The sequence below is a fragment of the Schistocerca serialis genome, chromosome 7, assembly GCF_023864345.2.
Source record: "Schistocerca serialis cubense isolate TAMUIC-IGC-003099 chromosome 7, iqSchSeri2.2, whole genome shotgun sequence".
In the NCBI taxonomy this organism is placed as follows: Eukaryota; Metazoa; Arthropoda; class Insecta; order Orthoptera; family Acrididae; genus Schistocerca; species Schistocerca serialis.
In genome coordinates, this window is record NC_064644.1 from 605,750,534 (window position 1) to 605,757,961 (window position 7,428).

A 7,428-nucleotide genomic window follows, 5' to 3' on the forward strand; every position below is an offset into this window, starting at 1 on the left:
ATACTAATTAGTGATGGGCTAAACTGCGATTTTCCGATATCAGTGATTTCTGTGAATGCTACTTTTCAGTATCTGTTATTCTTAACTGTGATTTGTCGCAGTTAAGAGTCGCAGTTAAGAAACCTAAGTCGCGTATCCCTCCGCCTGCTACTTCTGCTACTTCCGCGATTTCTGCGACTTCTGCTACTTCTGCGATTTCTGTGACTTCTGCTACTTCTGCGATTTCTGTGACTTCTGCTACTTCTGCGATTTCTGTGACTCCTGCGATTTCTGCGACTTACCACCGTATGAAAAAGTTACATCTGTCCACACAGAAAATTGCATCTCAACAAACCTGTCATTGGTAAGTATGTTTTACGTTTATTCTTCTGTTGGCTTTAATTTTGTATTAAAGAAACAACTGTGAAAATATTAATAGTGTAATTAATATGTAAGTAGCCGCACAGTACCGTAATAGTTCGTGTTTAGAAAATGAATTCTAACATATTGTTATGTTCATAGGTACCTCAACTACATTTCAGTCACTCAGTAAAGAGATAATTCGAAATATCATTGTCAACAGATCTGAAGAAATTGCCAGTCTTTAGACCGTTTTCGTCAGACGACAGGTTAGTTTCTAAGCGTTTTGATGGACTCACTTACTTCAGTGAGATCGTTCTTGCGAATGTGATATAGCAAATATTAGCAAATGTGGTATAGCAAATATTAGCAATCTACTCTGTCAATTATATTGCTAGTAATTAGTGACAGCAAAAATTGTTTAATAATCCTTGTGTTTTTGCAGACACAGTTCTGACTCTGATTACTGGTTGCTGTACGTATCTATCCACATCAAGGCTGTTGAGAGAGACTCGTGAAGATTCAAGACAGCTCTTAGAGGATTTGCAGTTTATAAGTGAAATAAGTGTGTGAGTGATTAAACTGTGTTTTATTGAAATTGTTGTGCGATTTTAAACGAATAATAAATGTTAAATACAGTGAGTGAATAATAAAAATCTCATTTTCCACATGTTAAGCCGTCCAATACCCGTAATTTTCCGCCACTTACTTATTGGTAAACACTTGTTGGATAGCGACGTGCCCCCCCCCCCCCCCACCCATCCCTTTCTCCGCAATCTTGGTGTGACACTGACCTGTAACATCCCGAAGTCTACAATATGCATTTTGAGGCTGTTGATATGAAAGTGGGAAGTACAGAGCTTCCAGTCAAATCAGGAATAGCTTAAGTGCATTATTTGAAAGTGACACAGGAAAAGCTTACTTATGTAGGTGGTAGTAGTGTCGGCAAAAAGTTCTTGTGTGTGAAGTTGCCATGTAGAACACCAGGTGTAAAACTTTTCTCCCAAGTCTTGAACTGTGTTGGAACAAAAGTGAGGCATTCATATGACTGTTTTCATTTCTCTACACGTATACAGATGTCTGAGTTCTGCTGTGTTAACATTGCAAAGTCCTGTAGGCATGTGGAGTATTAACCAAAACTGTCATATAGGAAGCAGAATCAAACACATTTGTTATGTTACTTGATATTTTCAGGAGAAAAAGGCAATGTTGCTTCTTATTAATATAATACATTCAGAGTCACAGCAGTATTTGACCAACCATAACTGATGCTCAATGTGCATGTCGTCATATAATATGAAGGGCTTATTTCAATAGTGGTACAAGTCCATTACCTACACTTTTCTGTCTATAATGCTTCTGAAATTAGTGATCCAAACAAACATAAATAAAGGTTCATCTCTAGCAAGAAGCCATATGCTTGAATATTTCTGGTATCTCAACTGCAGATTTTTCAGCACTCATTTAACTTTACGACTCTATATCTCAAAATTAACAAAAATGGACTTGTACCACTATTCAAATAAGCCCTTCATATGCACACACAGCACACCGATCTCGTGAGGCACAAGGCTCTCATAACGAAGTACATACGTCGGTCAACAGATGACACTAGGAAAAGTATGTTAACTGCGCTTTTTAGTTGCTACTTGCGACTCTTAGTTGCGATTTGTCACAGAAATCGCAGTTTGACTCGGTAGCGAATAGCGTAGTATGAACTTTGCTCAACAGATGGCAGTGCTAACTGCGCTTTTTAGTTGCTACTTGCGACTCTTAGTTGCGACTTGTCACGGAAATCGCAGTTAGACTCCATAGCGTACCGCAGAGATGGACGTAGTACGAACTATGACCCACAGATGGCACCGTTAACCGCACTTTCTAGTTGCTACTTGCGACTCTTAGTTGCGACTTGTCACGGAAATCGCAGTTAGACTCCATAGCGTACCGCAGAGATGGACGTAGTACGAACTTTGGCCAACAGATGCCACTGTTAACCGCGCTTTTTAGTTGCTACTTGCGACTCTTAGTTGCGACTTGTCACGGAAATCGCAGTTAGACTCCATAGCGTACCGCAGAGATGGACGTAGTACGAACTTCGGCCAACAGATGCCACTGTTAACCGCGCTTTTTAGTTGCTACTTGCGACTCTTAGTTGCGACTTGTCACTGAAATCGCAGAAAGCAGTGCTAAATTCGACCAATAGATGGCTCACGTCTTTCAATGTGAAATACTATTTGCGACTGCTAACTGTGACTGAAATCGCAGTTAGATTCTGTAAAGTTGCTACTGTGATATCTGTGACTTCTCAGTCACTGTGATTTCTAACAGATACGCGATTTCCTGCCCACCACTAATACTAATACATATTAGTAGGTGGAAGGTTGCATTCGAAAACCTTTATGGGGAAGTCAAAAATTATTCATAATGAGTGATGGAAAAACCGTGTTTAGGAAATGGAGGTTTCATGGAAATCGGTTTACCAACAAAAAAGAGGAAGCAGCTCGAAATGAAGAACATAAGTTCTCAGATTCAGCTTAGAAACTTGAGACAGGAGAATTGTACACGTGCATTAATGGTGTAGATATTGATTCCACTAGATTCAGACTTATTGATTTATAGCTTCTCTGCCGAGCTATAATGATTTCGTGTTCATGTGTTAGCTGTAAAAATATGGAATGCATGATTGTTGTTTAAGAAAGAAGAGTGGGAATAGCTTGTGATATTAAATTAATTTGTAATTCATGTGGCTATGAATTTTCATTTTCCTCCTTCAAGAAACCTGACACTGGTACCTATGAAAGAAATCTTAGGTTAGCAAAAGCTCTGAGATGCCTTGGACATTGCATGGAAAGAGGTAATTCACTGTCTGGTTTTCTGAATATGCCTCCACCTTGCACAAGGTTTGAAAAAATAAATAAATAAATTTCAGATGCTTTATGCGATACTGCCATCGTTTCTGTGAAGAAAGCACTGGAGGAATTGGCGGAAATAAACCAAAAATAAATAGATCCTGGGGAAGATATTCATGACAGTGAATCTTCTACAAATTTTATTGACCTGTGTATGGCGGAAATAAACCAAAAAGAAATAGATCCTGTGGTATATATTCATGACAGTGAATCTCCTACAAATATTATTGACCTGTGAATGTCTGTTGATGGGACCTCGAGAAAAAGGGGTCACGTATCTCTGTATAGAGTTGCATTTGTTATTGGTATTGACTCAGGTAAAGTTTTAGATGTAGAAATTATGTCTAAATACTGCCACCAGTTTGCAACAAGGAAAACATCCAATAATCAAGACAGTGAGAAACTGTGGCAAGAAAAGCATGCAGCAGCATGTTCTAAAAATTATAGTGGCTCAATTGGGGGCATGGAGGCTGCTGCTGTTGTGAGGGTTTTCTCCAGACCTGAATACCAGTATGGTGCTAAATAAACTAAATACTTTGGTGATAGGGACTCCTCTTCGCTCAAAGATGTAACAGATAAAAATCCATATAATACAGGAATAGAAAAGTTGGAAAGTGTTGGCGACATCCAAAAGAGGCTTGGTGGTAGACATTGTCGCTTGCTGAAGGAGAATAAAGGTATAGTACTTGACAATGGAGAACCACTATGAGGAAAAGCTGGCTTATTCTGAAAAAATTTGATTGTGTTTAGTTATTTTACAGGAGAGCTACCAGGAAAAACACCCGTAATTTAGGGGCAATGAGGTAGGCTGTGTGACCAATTTTTTTCTACAAACTATCCACTGACCAAATACCAACGCACAATCTGTGTCCGAAAGAAGGTTGAGTAAGTCCAACAACACAAATGAGAGATATTCACACAAACACTCATAGCAGACCCTGTCATTAATGCAATTAAGCCCACATTCAGGTTTCTTGCAAACACTGATTCATTGAGGAACTGTCTTCATGGAAAGACACAAAATGCAAATGAAAGCCTCAATAATTTAATTTGGATTAGAAGCTCAAAAAGGACATTTTGTGGACTTGAAGTACTATAAAATAAGTGTCTATGATGCAGTTTTATGCTACAATAACTGAAATAATGGCAGAATTGAAGTGCTGAACAGACTTAGTGTAGATCCTGGTGTGTTTACAACAAAAGTATCAACTAGAGCAGGGTCAAGAAAGTTAAAAGATCAGTGTCTTACACGCACATACAGGCCAGGCAGATTAGAAGAGGACAGAAGAGAAACCTGGAGGATGAGGAGTATCAGTATGGAGGATTTTAAAACTGAGGTAAGCTTATTACATGTACAAGTATGAGAAGAAAATCTTTCAACCTCATTTTCTTTGTTTAATGTTATTCACGTCATGAGGATCGTTTTCGCAAAAAGTATATGCGCTAATGTTATGAAATAATCAAGAACTTTTCCAACGTGTTGCTGTCTCCCTGGAAGGAAAAAATACGAGATCCTGAATTATATTTTGATTTTTAGATGATTGTGTGTAGAAAAAAAGTTAATTTTGGATATGCAAACTTAAAGACTCTGTTAATGATACAATTTGTACCATAAATTAATAACAGTAGTTCAGTGGTCTTACAAAATTCTCAGGACACGATAATAAAATTCTCAGATTAATTGCATGACCAGAATTTTAGTTGTGGCTTTATACAAAAAAAGAGAATAAAAAATTAAAAATTAAGATTTTTGGCAAAATATAAATCTTGCATATTTTTTATAGTTTTCCTTAAAACACATGTAAATTTTGAGATTCATTCATTAATAAATATGGCTGTCATTAGTTTAAAAGCAGTTTACATTTTCCATTATATCCCCACTTAAAGTTAAGACAGGTAAAAGTACAGTTGAGTATTTCGGAAAACTATTTGAGTAAAGAAAAACAAAAAAGTTTGCAAAGAGATATGGAATAAAGAATTTTATCCTAAAGAGTTCAAAAATTAATTTAAACCAAATTGACGTTCATCATTACTCAACTTTCAGAGAATTAAAAGCATCGCTTTTTGAACGATTTAATAGCATATTGAAAGAAAAATGTGGAACAAAATGAGCTCTTCAACGACATTGCAAATGGGTCAACTTGGTTTCTAAATTAATTGATAAGTAAAATAACACAAAACATTCAAGTACAGAAATGGCCTTAAAAGTCATTAACACAGAAACTGAAAAAATTTGACTGAAAACTGTTTACATATCGAATTTTTTAGTTACTGAACATTAATATAAAACTGGTGATAAAGTAAGATCGAGAAATTTGAAAGAAATTTTTGTAGAAGGATATACAGTAAATTGGTCAACAGAAATTTTCGAAATTGAAATTGTTAATAATTCCAGTCGAATCACATATAAATTGAATGAGTTAAACAGTGTGAATGAGTTAAACAGTGAAACAATAGAAGGAAATTTTTATGAACAACAATTAGTGAAAATGAGTTTTCCAGAAAGTTTTTAATAAGGAAGATAATATAGTCTACATTAAATGTGTGAGTTTAGATTATTCACAGATTAGTTGGGTAAATAACACAAAAGTAGTTTTGTGTTAAAAAAATTTTATATATTAATGGAGTTTGTTATCGATAAACTAGACATGTTTCATATCGAATATAATTTTCGTAATGTTTATAGTTTCATTAACGAAGATAGAGTTTATTTTGATATCCAAATGGAGTTGAAGAGAAACTATTTGAGGATTTTAAATTTGAGTTGATGGAATCATACAATGGAGTTTGTAACTTTTCTATATTAGATGTACATTAAAATACTTATGGATCTTATTTGAAATTCAATTGTCAAAAAGTACTTCGGAATTCAGTTTTATATTCTGAGAAACGTTTGCTAAATTACATACAGATACACATATATGTTCAGATGAATACCCAACCCAAATATTGAAATAATTGCAGTAGCAATCAATTCCTAAATTTTCTTTCATTCATTGATATAAATTTAATGAGTTCGGTATATAATCCATTCTTAAAAATTCTTCACAATTTCACTGTCAATTTCTAATAATAACTCTTTCATTTTGTACTCTTTTTAATTGTGTTTGAATAACATAATAATCATAACGAAAATCACGCAATCTTAAAATAACAAAAGTTAGTCTTAAATTATCGTCACCTAATTGAGGAACAAGATGTATTTATTTTGTTGTTTCTTCTGTTTATTAAATCTAAAGCCATATTAATTATTTCTTACAAATTTTCTATTCGTTTGATGTACAATTAACTATTTCTTGTAAATATTTGATTTGATTTTTACAGGCATCCACTACCTATGTTCTAATCTTATATTCCCCATCTTTTCGAATTGATGGTCAAATATCAGTAACAACTCATTTGCTAAATTGTTTGAGCCCTTCTTTTTTATTTTAATACTACAGAATATAATCTGGTTTCATTAATAAATGTTGTCTTTTTTTCATTAAGAGTTAAAACCTACAATTTCTTAAATTGTTTTGTCAACTGCATCAGCAAATTTAAAGGCTTTGTTTTTATTTAAACATTTTATATAATGAATGTATTTATTATTTGTAGGACCACGAGCTAGTTCGTTTCTATGAAAAAATTTTAATGTATTTTTTATGTTTTTATTTTTTATGATTTAGTTCCGTAAAAATTGTTTGTCCACTGTTCAATGAAGAAATATTATTCATAGAGATATTAAAATAACAAGGTGTAATTTGCCTTCAAAAGCAGCTTGTAAAGACAAAGAGAACTTCTTTGTAATTGATATATCAAGACATTTATTTGTGAAAAATGTGAACAGGAACTTAAAAATTCATAACTATGAAATATCAAAATGTGGGACAAAAGCTTTGAAACGACAAAAAGAAGAAGTGATTATAGAAAAAAGATCAATGTTTTTGCAGATAATGTGATTGTAAACTTAATTTAGTGAGGCAACAAAAAATACCATATTATGTAAAAATATTAAAACCTAATTAATTTTTAAGTCTTTTTATTTAATCTCCTCTGAACCATTTAATTCTTTTAAGAAAACACATTTATTTTCTTTTATTTATAATGACCATTTGGTATTATATTAATACATCTTGTAATGCAACACATTTATCATAATCGGAAGTTAAAACAATCTGACTACATTCAGCTTTATACA